The sequence below is a fragment of the Panthera uncia genome, assembly GCF_023721935.1.
Source record: "Panthera uncia isolate 11264 chromosome B3 unlocalized genomic scaffold, Puncia_PCG_1.0 HiC_scaffold_1, whole genome shotgun sequence".
Classification (NCBI taxonomy): domain Eukaryota; kingdom Metazoa; phylum Chordata; class Mammalia; order Carnivora; family Felidae; genus Panthera; species Panthera uncia.
Genome location: NW_026057582.1, coordinates 46,599,784 through 46,615,045, shown reverse-complemented (window position 1 = coordinate 46,615,045; position 15,262 = coordinate 46,599,784).

The window sequence follows — 15,262 nt, the reverse complement described above, 5'->3', positions numbered from 1 at the left end:
GGGCGCCTGGGTGGTTCAGTCGATTGAACATCTGAGGACTTCAGCTCAGGTCAGGATTTCATGGTTTGTGAGTGTGAGCCCCACATTGGGCTCTCTGACTCACGGAGCCTGCTTCCTATCCTCTGTCTCCCTCTCTCTGCCCCTCCTCTGCTTGCACTCTCTCTCAAAAATAAACTTGGAAAAAAAAAAAAAACACACACACACAAACCCAAGAAAGCAAGTTTTGAATCTGTTCTCATTTGTAGAATAAGTAGATTGTTTGTAAACTTCAAACCTCTGAGTTGCTTTTCTGGAATGAAGAAATCAGTGAACTCTTTCTTTCCTTCACTGTGGTCACTTGGTACCTAGAAAGTGTTCACTTGCACAAAAAATATTTCCTGGTATCGAGGAGCCTGTGCAAGGAAAATCACAATGAGTCTAACAGGGGAAGTCCAAAAAGGTTTTTCGGTTGTTTTTGTTTTGTTTTGTTTTGTTTTGTTTTTCAGGTCTTTCAGGAGGGGAAAATCCCCTCCCTTTCCAACTGCTCTTCTAACAACTGCTTCCCTGTAACCTCAGAGTCCAGTGACCCTCCAAGGGTCAGAAGCAGGGTCTGGGTGGCAGCGGAGGTTTCCAGCGACTTTGTTCCAAAAGCATTGATCTGAGGAAAGGATGAGAATCTCAGGACAAAGGCCCTTGCAAATGCAGCTTCAAGATTTCACCCAGAGCTTCTTGGAAAGAAATAAGAATGGTGCTCATTTCCTTTCCCCACCACACCCCCCACCCCATTTCCTGTCCCTCCTTCAGAAATATGCAATATCCCACTGGAGCTTGTCACACAGAGCAACAGATACTGCTGCATTTGCATAAGCACACACAGGAGAAAAAGCTTGCTGTTCCAGACTGTCTGCAAAAGCAAACTGTCGCTTTAAGAAAGGGGTCAACATGACTCCCTGGTGCGTCCCTTCCTGGGACAAAAATCACTGCTCCTACCTGTGGGCTATCTTGGTTTACTTTACAACAGCGGGTCTCAAAGAGTATTCCAGAACTCTTGAGGGTCCTAAGATCCTTTCCGAGGGTCTGCTAGCTCAAAACTATTTTCATAATAATGCTGTGGTATAATTTGCTTTTTCTACTTTCATTCTCTCCTGAGCCTACAGTGGAGCTTCTAGTGCCTACGTGATACTGACGACTGACGGCTGATGTCACAGCAGATTGGATGCAAATGCACATGAGAGCCCAGCACTCTCTTGTTAAGCCCAACAGTAAGAGAATTTACAAAAATGTAAAACAATGCCACTTGCCTCTGTGTATTTTTTGGTTTGGGAACACATAGTTATATTTTATAAAAATATGTTATTTATATTAACATGTAATGGGTTTGCTGTTACTTCAACGAATTAATAAGTGCATTATTTTTAAAAATTTGTTTCGATTTCCAATACGACAAATAGCAATAGATATAACCCACATAAGCCAAAGCCTTAATAATTTGAAGGTGTTCTCAATAATTTTATTTTATTTTTATTATTTTTTTTAATGCTTATTTATTTTTGAGAGAGAGATGGAGCATGAGCAGGGGAGGGGTAGAGAGAGAGGGAAACACAGAATCCAAAGCAGGCTCCAGGCTCCAAGCTGTCAGCACAGAGCCCGACGCAGGGCTCGAACTCATTAAGCCAAGAGACCATGACCTGAGCCGAAGTCAGCTGCTTAATTGACTGAGCCACCCAGGTGCCCCAAGGGTGTTCTCAATAATTTTCAAAGTGGAAAGAGGTCCTTGGGTCATAAAGTTTGAAAACCGCTTTGTGAACAGTTTTCTCTTCCACCCCCTATTTTGCAGATGGGGAAATGTGTCATTCAAAATCTTATAGCTATTTAGTGTCAGAGTCATGAGTAGAACATAAGAAAAGATGACTCTAAAGGGCAAGACAGAAATGTTTTAGGTTGTCCCCTAGGATACTGTTCAAATGTTTTCTAAAAAGACATTCCTGAATTCAGTTTCACAATGAGTGTCTTAAGAGATCATTTTCCGCTAAAAAAAAGGTTAAAAAAAATCATGGTTCTCTCACAGGTGTAAAATAAGCACATGTTGAAGATTTTATTTAATTCCTTATTGTTAAGGAAATCAGGTAGATGTTACAACTGGTTCAAAACAGAGGTCAAAAAGCAGACACATTTATAGAACAGGAACACTGAAATGAATTTGCAAATGGTATAAAACCGTCTTCTTTTACATGGGGAGAGAGAAGCCAGTTGAACCTCCACTAGACGGAATGTAGTTGCCTATCTAAAGTGGGAAGTATTTCACATAGCTCTCAGTTATCTATAACTCACAGAGTTATAAAACAGCTCAAAGACAAGAAAAGGTGCCGAGCCCCCATGGAAATGGAACCAGACAACTAGGAAGAGTGTGCCCTAAGCAATGCATAGCTTTCCATCCCGGAACAGGTGTTGCCCCACAACTGAGGCCCTATTTAGGTGCCAGGCATTGACTCAACTTAGGGAGTCAGAAAAAGAGGAACTCAGTGTGTGCCCTGCTCTTGAGATCTCACAATCCATTTGTGTTACCCTATTCTTTCTATACACTGAATATTTGTGTCTCCCCAAATCCACATGTTGAAATCTTAACCCCCACAACGTGATGGTATTTGACGGCAGGGACTTTAAAAGGTGATTTGGTGATGAGAGTGAGCCCTTATGAATGGGATTAGTGCCTTTATAAGAGAGACTTCAGAGCGATTCCTCATTCCTTCCACCATGTGAGGACACAGAGAAAAGACAGCTGTCTATGAACCAGGAAGCAGGTCCTCACCAGACACCCGATCTCCCAGCACCTTGATCTTGGACTTCCCAGCCTTCAGAACTGTGAACAATAAATTTCTGTTATTTCTAATCTACCCAGTCTATGGTATCCAGCCATATGGACTACTGTATTCTGTGATATAACAGCCCAAGTGGACCAAGACGCTATGTAACCCATTACTGAAGTTGGAGACTGTGCTGGTTCTCATACACTGACGAAGTAATTCTTCGGTTCATTTCCATCTTCTATTCCATCTTCCATTTATTGCCTACTGTGTATCCTCCTTAAAGCCCCATCAGATAGGTAATGTTATCCCCTCATTTTACAGATAAGAGCAGTTGAAGAAGTGAAGTCACCTACATGTCCAAGACCTCTCTCAGTAAGACTCGGGAGTCAAACCCTGGTGTATCTGGCTTCGCCTTCACCCTCTCTCCTAGTTCAGGGCTGATCCGGCAGAGCCTCCCTGGCAAAACAGGCATTTTGCAGTAAATATTCACACCAGAAAAGGCAATTAGTTGTGTTGACCCTTGAAAGTCATGGGTCTTTATTAACCCCTGAACTCAGTCCAGAATTTTCAACAATTCTCTGCTCAGTAATAGTAGGACCTCAAAGAGATGTTTTGTTTCCTTCATCTTTTTTGGAGGCTATTGCCAGATGGTATCAGAGAGAAAATTTTACAAAGATATTCTCTCAGAGAGGTGTAGAAATTACAGATGGAGTAAAAAGTTTGGGGTGACAGATGGCTTAGAGCCGGAGTTTGGAAAACCCCAGGCTGTGGGCCAAATCTGGTCTTTGTATGGCCTACAAATTAAAAATGGTTTTTAGGAATGCCTGGGTAGCTCAGTCAGTTGAGCGTCTGACTTAGGCTCAGGTCATGATCTCGCGGTTTGTGATTTCGAGCCCCGCATAGGGTCGGTGCTGAGTTCAGAGCCTGGAGCCTGCTTCAGATTCTGTGTCTCCCTCTCTCTCTGCTCCTCCCCCGCTCACACTCTGTCTCTCTCTCTTTCTCAAAAGTAAATAAACATTTAAAAAAATTTTTAATGGTTTTTACATTTTTAGATAGTTGGGAAAAGTCAAAAGAAGAAGACTATGTGTGACTGTGAAAGTTATACAAAATTCAAAATTTCAGGGCCCCCAAATTAAGTTTCATTAGAAAATAGTCACAGCCATTCGTTTTGTATTTTTTGTGCCGGCTTTTGAGCTACAACAGCAGATTTGGGAAGTTATGACAGAAACTGCATGGCCCTGCAAAAGTAAAAATACCTATTCTTACCGAAAGTTTGCTAACTCCTAGCTTAGAGTGACTTTCTACATGAATGTTGAGAATAATTTCTCAGGAACCCCAAAGTAAGTAGTTCTGGACTTCTACATGGCATGAGCTAAATGTGGCAGGTTTCAGAATTATTTGGTTGCAGGGGGTAGGGGGTAGTTCTGTTATTGCAGGACTCTTGGTGAGAGGGTAAACCCCACTAGAAGCTTTAAGTTGTCATCTGAGTGTCACTTTGGGAAGGTTCTCCGCTGGGTTTCCTGCCGTGGGCACCACTATCACTCTGTTCCTCTTCTGTTTTATGTCCTGTGGAAGCTCCACCTGCATTTACCATTAATTACAATAATGAAAATTAAGTGGTGCCTCCTGTGTGGGAATTTTCCAGTCCCTGACAAGAAGCTTCCAAATAATTCTTTTTCAAGAGCACCCTCTGCTGGTCACTTCTCAGAAAGCACCACGTCATCGCATCTGCAGGTGGGTTTTGCCACCAGGAAAAAGCCAAAGGCAGGTTTTTCACAGCACACGGCCATTAACGTCTGAAGATAGAGAATTCCACTGTCGAACTTGGTGAGAGAATAAAACTCCTTTTGAATGCACACTAATAATCTCCTAGTTATATAGAGAAGCCTGGGGAACACAAAGTCTTGTTGACCATTGGCTTCCCAAACAACCTGTCAATAAGGCAAAGCTGAGTTTATTACTTTACCCCCATAAGGAAGACTGATAGGGTCTCAATAGGAAAAGGGGAAGTTCTGATTAAGACTTTGAGGTCTGCTTTTAGGTAGATTTTTTTTTAAGTGTGTGTGTGTGTGTGTGTGTGTGTGTGTGTGTTTTAAGTAACCTCTACACCCAACATGGGCTCAAATTTCAACCCCCAAGATCAAGAGTCACGTGTTCTACCGACTAAGCCAGCAGGTGCCCCTAATGTAGATCTTTTAATGTTATGGGAAGGAGGTTTGGTTAGGACTGGGTAAGGATTACGGTTTAACAATTTACAACTAGGGGACACAACAAGATAAGTAAGGCAAATCTAAGAATGTAAACCATCTGCTGATGATTTGACAAGACTTTCCACAATTTCTCCAGTGAAACCAAGTTTTGCAACTTTGCTTTTCCAAGGTAAGAGTCTGTGCTAGTAAAGTTATGCTAATGAAGGTCATAGAACAGTGAGGGCACCTTAATGTAGACAATAAACTGTGGGGCTTGGGATAGGTGGTTTGGGCTCTCAGCTTCTCAAGATGGGGACTGTTGTCTAAGAAGCCCAGCATGGATGGGATATGTGCGAAGCCAGTGCCCGGGTGACTTGACACAAAATGTTGGGCCAGCTCTGGGCTTCCAGATTTGTTAGGGTTTTTCTTTTTTATGTTTATTTATTTTGAGGTAGAGATAGAGTTCTGGTAACAACTTTTCATGTTTAGATACGGGACTCTGTGGATACGAGGTAGCCCATGAAGGAAACCGGAATATGTCATCCTAAAATATGCCTCTTTGACATAAAAATTATTTTGAGTTGAAAGCAAACCCTGGGGAAAAACTCCCCCTTTTCTGGACTATAAGCAGGAAATAAATTCTTCTTTTTCTGGAGTCACACTCCCATCAGCCTTGCGATGGCATCGGAGGAATTTGCAAACAAATCTTATTAAACTAGCCCTTATCTTCCAAGGACTACCTAGCCCTAGTTGGATTACCCCTAGCCCAAATCCCTTTGTCTTGTCAATTTTGACAAATTTACTGTTTCTTTGTCTAAATGATATAAAAGCTTCCTGATCTGGTCACTTTACTCTCTTGTAAAGATTCTCATGTACATGTAAATATTTTTAAAAATGTGTATGCTTTGGGGTGTCTGGGCAGCTCAGTCTGTTAAGCTTCTGACTCTTGATTTCAGCTCAGGCCATGATCTCAGGGTCATGGGAACGAGGCCCGAGTCAGGCTCTGTGCTGAGAGCCTGCTTGGGATTCTCTCTCTTCCCCTCTCCCCTGCTTGCACTCTATCTCAGAATAAAAATAAACATAAAAAAGAAAAAGGTGTATGCTTTTCTCCTGTTAATCTGTCCTTCAGCTTAATTTTCAGACCCAGCCAGGGATGCTAAGAGGGTAGAGAAAAACTTTGTTCTCTCCAGCACCTGCCAGGAAAAGAATTGATCTCCATAAGCTGCTGCAGTGCTGGTTAGTCATGTAAGTGTCTGCATTGGGCCCCGAGGGGGCCTAGCACACAGGGGCTCCACAGAGGTCCTCACTTCAGAGTTACTGAAGGTGCACAGGGGACAGGACCCAGGCCTGGCTGGATGTGGGAAGAAGTCAAGGAAACCTGCAGAGTTGACACTAGAGCTGAGATTCATGGGCTGGTGGGAACTCCGCAAACTCGGAAAGGAGGGGCCGAGGTGGGGGTGGGAGGTGGGGGCAGGCCTCCCAGGCCCAGACACAGGAAACTCCCGTGCTCTGGGAATGGCAAATGGTTCTGTGTATTTGGACTCCAGTGTGCTTTGGCAACAATGCAGGGAAGAAGTCTGGGGCCAGGTGCTCAAGGGCATGGTTTGCAAAAGTGAACTTTATCCAGGGCAGGTGGTAGCTGAAAAAGTTTTTGCGGTGGAGCGCCATGATTTGATTTGTTATTTAAAATCTACTTCAGCTGCAGAGCAGCGGCGGGCAGGTGCAGAAAGGACTGACCAGCCTAGAAGCTGTTGTTGGAATAGACTTCTCTATTTAGAGAAGGGCCTTCTCTAAAAACGTGGCTTTGAGGGTGCAAGGGGGAAAGATTCAGGAGCAAAGGGCAGAATCGCCGTGACTTGCTGACCCACCGAATGTGTACGAGGAAGAGGGAAGGGTTTCTGGCTTGGATGATACAGCAATCGGCTGAGATAGGACATGCAGGGAAACAAGTGGGTTACTATGGAAGGTGAAGGGTGAGAATTTGCCATCCTCCAAATAAGCCCCTTTAGCATAAAGATTATTTTAAGAAAGAACAGACAGAGGAGGAGCTCTGAAAACAGAGTAGAAGTTACCCTTTTGTAAGGGAAATTTACATTTAGAAAAGAAATCTACATTTGTGAGGGTGTCTCTTCCAGAGAGAGATGAGTGGATCCTAAGAAACTCTCATCAGTGGAGAAGCCACTGACTTAAATCTGTGTAATAAACCTTACTCTCTGGGCACCTGGGTGGCTCAGTCGGTTAAGTGTCTCAGTCGGTTTTGGCTCAGGCCGTGATCTCACAGTTTGTGGATTCCAGCCCCACATTGGGCTCTGAGCTGACAGCATTGAGTTTGCTTGGGATTCTCTCTCTCTCTCTCTCTCTCTCTCTCTCTGTCTCTCCCCCACTCATGCGCACGTGTGCGTTAGCACACACACTCTCAAAATAAATAAACTTTTTTAAAAATTAAAAAAAATAAGCCTTACTCTTATTGACCAAACTTTTCCTGGTCGACCCCCCTACAATTGGCCTTCCCCAAACCCTTTTTTGTTCTTAGCTGATGGTCGTATTTAGGTCTGAATTCTAAGCTACCTCTTGGAGAGTTTCTCATTTTACCCTGGGTGTGTCCCATGTATACATGAGATATACATGCTAAAAACCTGTTCATTTTTCTCTTGTTAATCTGTCTTTTGTAACAGGGGACCCCAGCCAAGAATTTAGAAGGGTAGAGGGAAAATTGTTTTTCTCTCCTACCAAAGGTGATCTGTTCAGCTTTGGACATGTTGGCTAAGAGGTACAGAGGCGGGGGCTAGCCCAGGGAATGCAAAAATAGAGCTCTTCTGAGAGGCAGGGATGGAACGGATAGTTAGGCTGCCTAGGCAGGTAGGAAGCTGAAGCATAAAATAGCTGAAATCTGCATAGTTGTCAGTGTAAGTGGAGAAGAGATGATGCCCCCAGAAGGAAAACAGTGATACTGGACAGGAAACCTGAAAGGACCCCATTAGAGGAAAAGCTATTTTTTCCCCTTTGCCTCTTTTCCAGCTTGTATTCTAGCCAGGACCTGCACCCCCACCCCACTCTAGCCATGCCTTATAATGTACATAGCATTTGTCCTCTTTGTAAGGGACAGGAGTGAATCATTTCTCTAGGGTAGAATACATCTAAGGAAGGACCAGGTGAGAATGGCCAGAGGAAAGAAGCTATCATGCATGTTTCAGACTGCTGGTGCTAAGACATCTTCACGAAGTCAAGATCTCTGGCTTCAGGGAATAACTGACTTACAATGGACACCTGGACCTTGTCCTCATTCTGCCCAGTTTCCGGATGCCTGAGAGGACACGTGCACCAGACCACAATCATCACTAAAAAACCCCAGAGCCCAAGCAAGCATGAAACTCTTTTCCTTTCCAAGTGTCCCAGATGCTGTGTCTGTATGTCTCTCTGTATATATCTTCAGTAAACTCTCCCTTCACCTCCTGCTGGCTCCTGTTTGCTTTCCATCCTGCACAAAGCCAAGGACCCTCTTGGCTGGTCCTGTGGGCACCCCCTCTGGGTCCTTGGACTTGGCCTGCTGGCATCAATACCTATGCTGAAATGTCAATGGCTGAGCCAAGCAAGACTGTTTACACGTTCCTATGCCTCTCCCCACAGGGATGGCAGTTCTTTCCAGAGGACCAGAGAAGCCTCTTAGGGCACCTGCACACATCTGAGGACCTCATGCCACCCGCCCAGTGGAGAGGGCCTTGACAACGCAGAAGACCATGCTGAAAAAAAGGAAGGAAACAGACTACCCCACCTCGTAGGACAGATAGAGGAGGACAGAGAAGGTAATTAGTTTTTATGGAATGGAGGATTTGACCTATTTCTTCCTCTGAATTTAATCAACTCAATGCCTGAAAGATTGGGAGACGATAAAGTGGAAAGGAAATTGTTCAAATGAAGGCAGCCTCTATGGGGATCCAGTTGTGCCTGCTTCAGGAAAAGGAGCTGTGCCTCGCTGTTGCTCAGGTCTCAGTGGCTGAACCAGAACAAATGGTCTTTCGGGGAGGCAGGGGAAAGTCTGAGTTAGAAACTCCTGTGCAGAGGAGGTCAGCTCACAGGAGTGCACCACGTTCAAGGACAGCTGCTCTCAGTCTTGAGCACGTCATCTCTGGGACTTGTTAAAACACAGATTGCCGGCCCCACCCTCAGTCTCAGAGACCCTAAGTCTGGAGTGGGGCTGGAGAACTGCATTCTTAACAAGTTCCCAGGTGATGCTGATGCTGTTGGCCTGGGGATCCCCCTTTGAGAACCACTAGTATATGAGATTCCCCAAAGGGTGATGAACATGCCATCACTCAAGATGATTGTAGAAAGCCCATAGATGAATACAACGTAACAGTTATGCATATATTTTCATGTGTATTCAAAAGTGCCACTTGTGGGGCACCTGGGTGGCTTAGTAGGTTAAGTGTCTGACTCTTGATTTCAGCTCACAAACTGTGAGATCATGACCTGCATTGGGCCCCTCGCTGATAGCAAGAAACCTGGTTGGGATTCTCTCTCACTCTCTTTGCCCCTCTCCTGCTTGTGTGCACTCTCTGTCTCAAAATAAATACATAAACTTTATTTTTAAAAAAGTACCACTTGCATATAAAATTCGTGAATTTAAGAATATTTTTGTTTAGAACAAGGCTAAAGTGGGCATAAATGAAACGTGACCAATTTAAATAAAAATGTTAAAGAAGTAGTGTAGGTAAAAATAATACAGGAAAATTCAGAAAGTGGTATGCAAATGACTAATATTTACTAACTATGAGACTGAAAAGAAAGCAATTTTACATTTGTACTTAGCACGTAGCTAGAGGTCAGGGTGGACGTTCGAAGTTAACAACCAGAAGGGCACGGATACTGCCCAATCAGAACGGTCACGGCCAAAAGCAGTCAGTTCTGCCATAGAGGCGAATGCAGCTAAATGTTATCCCAGGTAGAGTAGTCAATTGGGTCCCTGTTTTACAGATGAAGTTAAGAGCACTTGTTTTCCAAGATCACAGTCAAATTAGGGGCAAAGCTATGACTGGAACCTATAGCGTCACAAAGAACAGCAATATGTTGCCAGGGCACTCACAGGGACAGCTGTCCATATTTGTGTTAACCCTGTTCCCTTCCTCCACCACCCAGGAAATAAAGGGGCTTTTCCCATTGTACCTGCCCTGGGCCCTCCTTCCTCTCCTGTAGATGACCCAAGCTCTCCACAGGGCTCATTAGCCCACACTTATATAGGCATATACAAGCCCTGCCTATAGATTTTTTAGATTGCACTTGTTCAGCAAATATTTCATGAGCCCTGCTCTGTGCCCGAACACTGTGCTAACTAAGGAGGATTCAAAAGCAGTAAGACACAAACACTACCCTCAAGGAGTTCACCGTCTAGTAATGGGGACAGATAAGAAGTAATTACATGGAATGGCGATATGGTGAGGGAAGTTCCAGGTGTGGAAGGGACACCTAACCCCACCAACTGGAGAGAAGGTGATCCAAGGCTCCCCCAAGTTGGTGATCTGAGTCAGGAAGACAGCCAATGGGGGAAGGATAGGAGGCTACTCTAGGCTGAAAGAGGAATGAATGCAAAGGAGCAGAGAAGAGAGGAAACTAATGTTGGTTCAGTGTGGTTCAAGCACTGAGCGTGAGAAGCAGTGATAAGAAAATAGTACAATGTGTACTGTGTGCCAGGCACCGGTGCAAGCACTCTATATACATGTATACACACATGCATTCTTTGTATATTCATATGTACATGTATATGTACATGTTAATTACATACGTGTGTACATGTGTATACACATAAAGTATGTGTGATATAGGTCTGTTGCTGCATACAAATTCATGTGCATTACATGTATACACATATGTACATGTATGCACGTATAATATATGTATAATATACATTGGTGCATATATTGATTAAAATTTAATCTTTGCAAGCCTATGAGGCAAGTGCCATTATTATTCCCATTTAACAGATCCAGAAACTGAGGGATGGAAATTTTAATAATTTTCCCAGACCTGAGGATATTTGAGAATAAACAAATATATGGCAATTAAAACCATAGGTATGAATAAGAATGCCGGGGAATGTTTGACCATAGAGGGAAAATGGCTGCAAATAATTCCCAAGACAAACTAGGAGGCAAATATTCAAAATTTGGGGGGCATAAAGAAGGGAACATCAGCCACAAATAACATGAACCCCCATATCTTGGCTGAATCTCAAAACAGCCTCTCACAAACATACTTTTAAATTTCCACGTTAGGATACATATGTAGTGAGAGAGGGAGAGAAAAGTGTTAATTTGGAATATGTTAAACATTTAATATGTACCACAAATTTTACAAGGCTTTGCATTCCTTGATTTTCAAAATAAACCTAAAACCTCAAAAACTGGAAAAGGTCTGACTTCCCTCAATTTCAGAGAGGCCCTGAATGGGAAGTCGGGGTTTTAAATGTGTCCTCAATATCCCTTCCAAATGGCTGATTCCTTCACTGCTCCAGTCCTGAGAGGTGTTCTCTTCCAAGAATAGTCTCTTTGAGGCTGGATGACCTCCCTCTAGCACTCCCCTGAGTAACACAGCTTTTGGATCTCTGGATTCTCTTGGGTCCCTCTCCCCACCCCTCCCCCCTTTTTAAGCCAGAATAAGTATCAGGAATTACCAATTCTTGGGTAAAAATGTACCAAGGTCAAAGAACATGTGAATTCTAATTCAAGGGCTTTTTAATTTGCTCGTTCAAGATGTCTGAGCATTCATTATAATTCAGGTAAGATACTCAGACTGCCAAATGAAATTTGGCAACAATAAATAGAGCTGTGGTTTTCTTTTGTTAATCAGATTTTTCCGTGATTCTCTATAATATAGAGTTCAAGGGGATTTTTGTTTTGTTTTTAAATGTTTATGCATATATTTTGAGAGAGAGAGAGAAAATGAATGAGTGGGGGAGGGCAGATAGAGAGGGGGGAGAGAGAGAATCCCAAGCAGGCTCCATGCTCAACACAGAGCCCTACACAGGGCTTGATCTCACGAGTGTGAGATTATGGCCTGAGCCAAAATCAAGAGTTGGACGTTTAACCAACTGAGCCCCCCCCCCGCAGGTGCCCCTTGCTTTTGCTTTTAAAACTGAGATGTGATATATAACATCGTGTAAGTTTAAGATGTGTAACTGAACCAAAGGAGAGTTTGTCTACCTGATATGCAGCGTGCCAGTAAAAACTGACACTGATCTTTTGCAGGGAAGAAAGACAACATGTTTATGGGTATGGCATCACCCAGGAGAAGAGGGGGCTAATGCGCAAAAGTCCTGAACTCCCTGATGGCTTGCAAACTGAGGGTTTTAAAGGGCTAAGTTTGGACAGGGATCTTTTGAGAAGGTGGATGCTGTTGATTGGATGCTCATGATGTCATGCTAGCAGGTGCTCTGGTATAGCTTCGTCTGGTCCCTTGAGGTCTCTTCCATCTCAAGAGACTTGAAATCTGAAAAAATGTCTCTATTCTTTATGTTAGAGAACTCATTAGGTACACTTGGTGATGATATCACTAGGGTAATGTGCTGGTTAATAACTTGTAAGCTTGTGGGGTTGCAATTCCTACAGGTTCCTTGTGCCTGGGGCAGATAAGACCCCTGGTGTTAATTCCTCCATCTGAAAGGACAAGATGGATCCTGGCTTCAGGTGTATAGGATATGTTGGTTTGGTGCATTTATATATTGTAATATGATGAGCAAACACCTCTATCATGTCACATAATTATTAGTTCTTTTTTTGTAGCGAGAACAATTAAGATCTAGCCTCGTAGCAACTTTGAAGTTTATAATACGGTATTATTAAATACATTCACTATTCTGTGCATTAAATCTCCAGAGCTAATTTATCTACTAGCTGCAGATTGTACCCTTATCGACTAGCTGCAGTTTGTACCCTTAAACAACATCTCCCTAACTTCCCCACCCCCACCCCCTGGTAACCACTGTTCTACTTTCCGTATATATGAGTTTGGCATTTTGAGATTCCAGTGTAAGTGATACTATCCGGTATTTCTCTCTCTGTGTCTGACTTACCCCACTTTTAGGGCTAAACTTGTAAGAATCCATAACAATCAATTAAACTAAGAGCCCAAAGCCCTGAGTTTTGTTCCCACCTTTGCCAGTAACACCGTGTAGCCAATCCAATGGTATCCTTGCTTTTTTTTTTTTTTTAATTGAAGTACTTCAACTCAGCAATTGTGTGTTGAAAGCTTACTATAAGGCTCTGGGTTAGCCTTGGGAAACCACTGGGAAACTCATGGGAAAGTCCTTGAGCTGAGGAAGTTTAACATCAGGTAGAGGTATGATGGCACAGATACAGTGATCATTATACAATGCCAAGAGGATGACAGTCGATCTGTGTCCCATGGGGCCTCACCAAGCAGGTAAGAAATGTCCTTAACTTGTTGTATTAAGAGTTGCATCTTGGGGCACCTGGGTGGCTCAGTCGGTTAAGCGTCTGACTTCGGCTCAGGTCATGATCTCGCGGTTTGTGAGTTCAAGCCCCACGTCGGGCTCTGTGCTGACAGCTCAGAGCCTGGAGCCTGTTTCGGATTCTGTGTCTCCCTCTCTCTCTCTGACCCTCCCCCGTTCATGCTCTCTATCTCAAAAATAAATAAACGTTAAAAAAATTTTTTTTAAAAAAAGAGTTGTATCTGAACGGCCTTGAAAGATCAAAAGGTCTTTGGAAGATGAACATAATGAGGGGAGGTAAGGAAGGGAAGGTGGGCAGCAAGCACAGCATCTTGGTGGATGGAACAGCATAAGCAAAGGCACAGAAGCAGAGAATTCTGGGAATTATTTAGGGCCGTGCTTACAATTATCGTTGATCCATAGTGGAGGAGGTACTGCAACTGAGAGTAAGCATTTAAAAAGCTTATATAGAAGCATCTGGGTGGCTCAGTCAGTTAAGTGTCTGACCCTTGATTTTGGCTCAGGTCATGATCTCATGGTTCGTAGGTTTGAGCCCTGCGTCAGGCTCCACACTGGTGCAGAGCCTGCTTGGGATTCTCTCTCTCTGCCCCTCCCCCCGCCCTCACCACTCACACTCACTCTCTGTCTCTCTCCAAAATAAACAAATTTGGGGGCACCTGTGTGGCTCAGTCAGTTGAACATCCAACTTCAGCTCAGGTCATGATCTCATGGTTTGTAAGTTCAAGCCCCATGTCCAGCTTGCTGCTGTCAGCCTGTCAGCACAGAGCCTGGTTGGGATCCTCTGTCCCCCTCTCTTTGCTTCTCCCCTGCTTGTGCTTTCCCCAAAATAAATAAATATATTTAAAAAATAAATAAAAGGAAATAAACTCAAAAAATAAATAAGCTTATACAGTAATTTTATTTCTTTCTTTTTTTTTTTTAAAAACGTTTATTTATTTTTGAGACAGAGAGAGAGCATGAACGGGGGAGGGTCACAGAGAGAGGGAGACACAGAATCTGAAACAGGCTCCAGGCTCTGAGCAGTCAGCACAGAGCCCGACACGGGGCTCGAACCCACAAGCTGTGAGATCGTGACCTGAGCCGAAGTCGGACGCCCAACCGACTGCGCCACCCAGGCGCCCCGACAGTAATTTTATTTCTGATCAAACTAAGAATCATCAGTTGAGCTTGTATTTGTATGTTTTTAATGTCAGTTTTCTGTGTTACATTTTTATTTTACAAAAGTATTGATCTGGGATAGATTGGAAATTTAAAAGTTGGTCTTTCACCATAGTTTGAGAAACACTGGGGTTTAGGAAGTGTTGAGTCTTTAGTGCCATACGGTGTAACATGTGAAGCAGAACTGGAAAAGTAAGCTTGAAGTGGTACACTGAGGCATATTGTGGGGAATTTTTTTTTTTTTAATGTTTGTCTATTTTTAAGAGAGAGGCAGAGTGCGAGCAGAGGAGGGGCAGAGAGAGAGGGAGACAGAGAACCTGAAGCAGGCTCCAGGCTTCAGCACAGAGCCTGAGGCGGGGCTTGAACTCAGTAACCACGAGATCATGACCTGAGCTGAAGTCAGATGCTCAGTCAAATGAGCCATCAGGTGCCCCAGGAATGTTTTTGGTCTTGTTTTTAAAGTGTTATAAGCCTATTTGTAGGCTCAGAGAAAGCAGAGAGACAGAAACGGATGGGAGAAGGATCTGAAATATGCCAAATTTTCTGATTAATATGATGGCTCTAGTTTTTAATCTTTTTCATCAATTAGTACATATCAAACAAAACCCATCTGAGGGCTGCATGTGGACCACCAACTGTAATCTTCAATGTAGGAAGATAGGGCT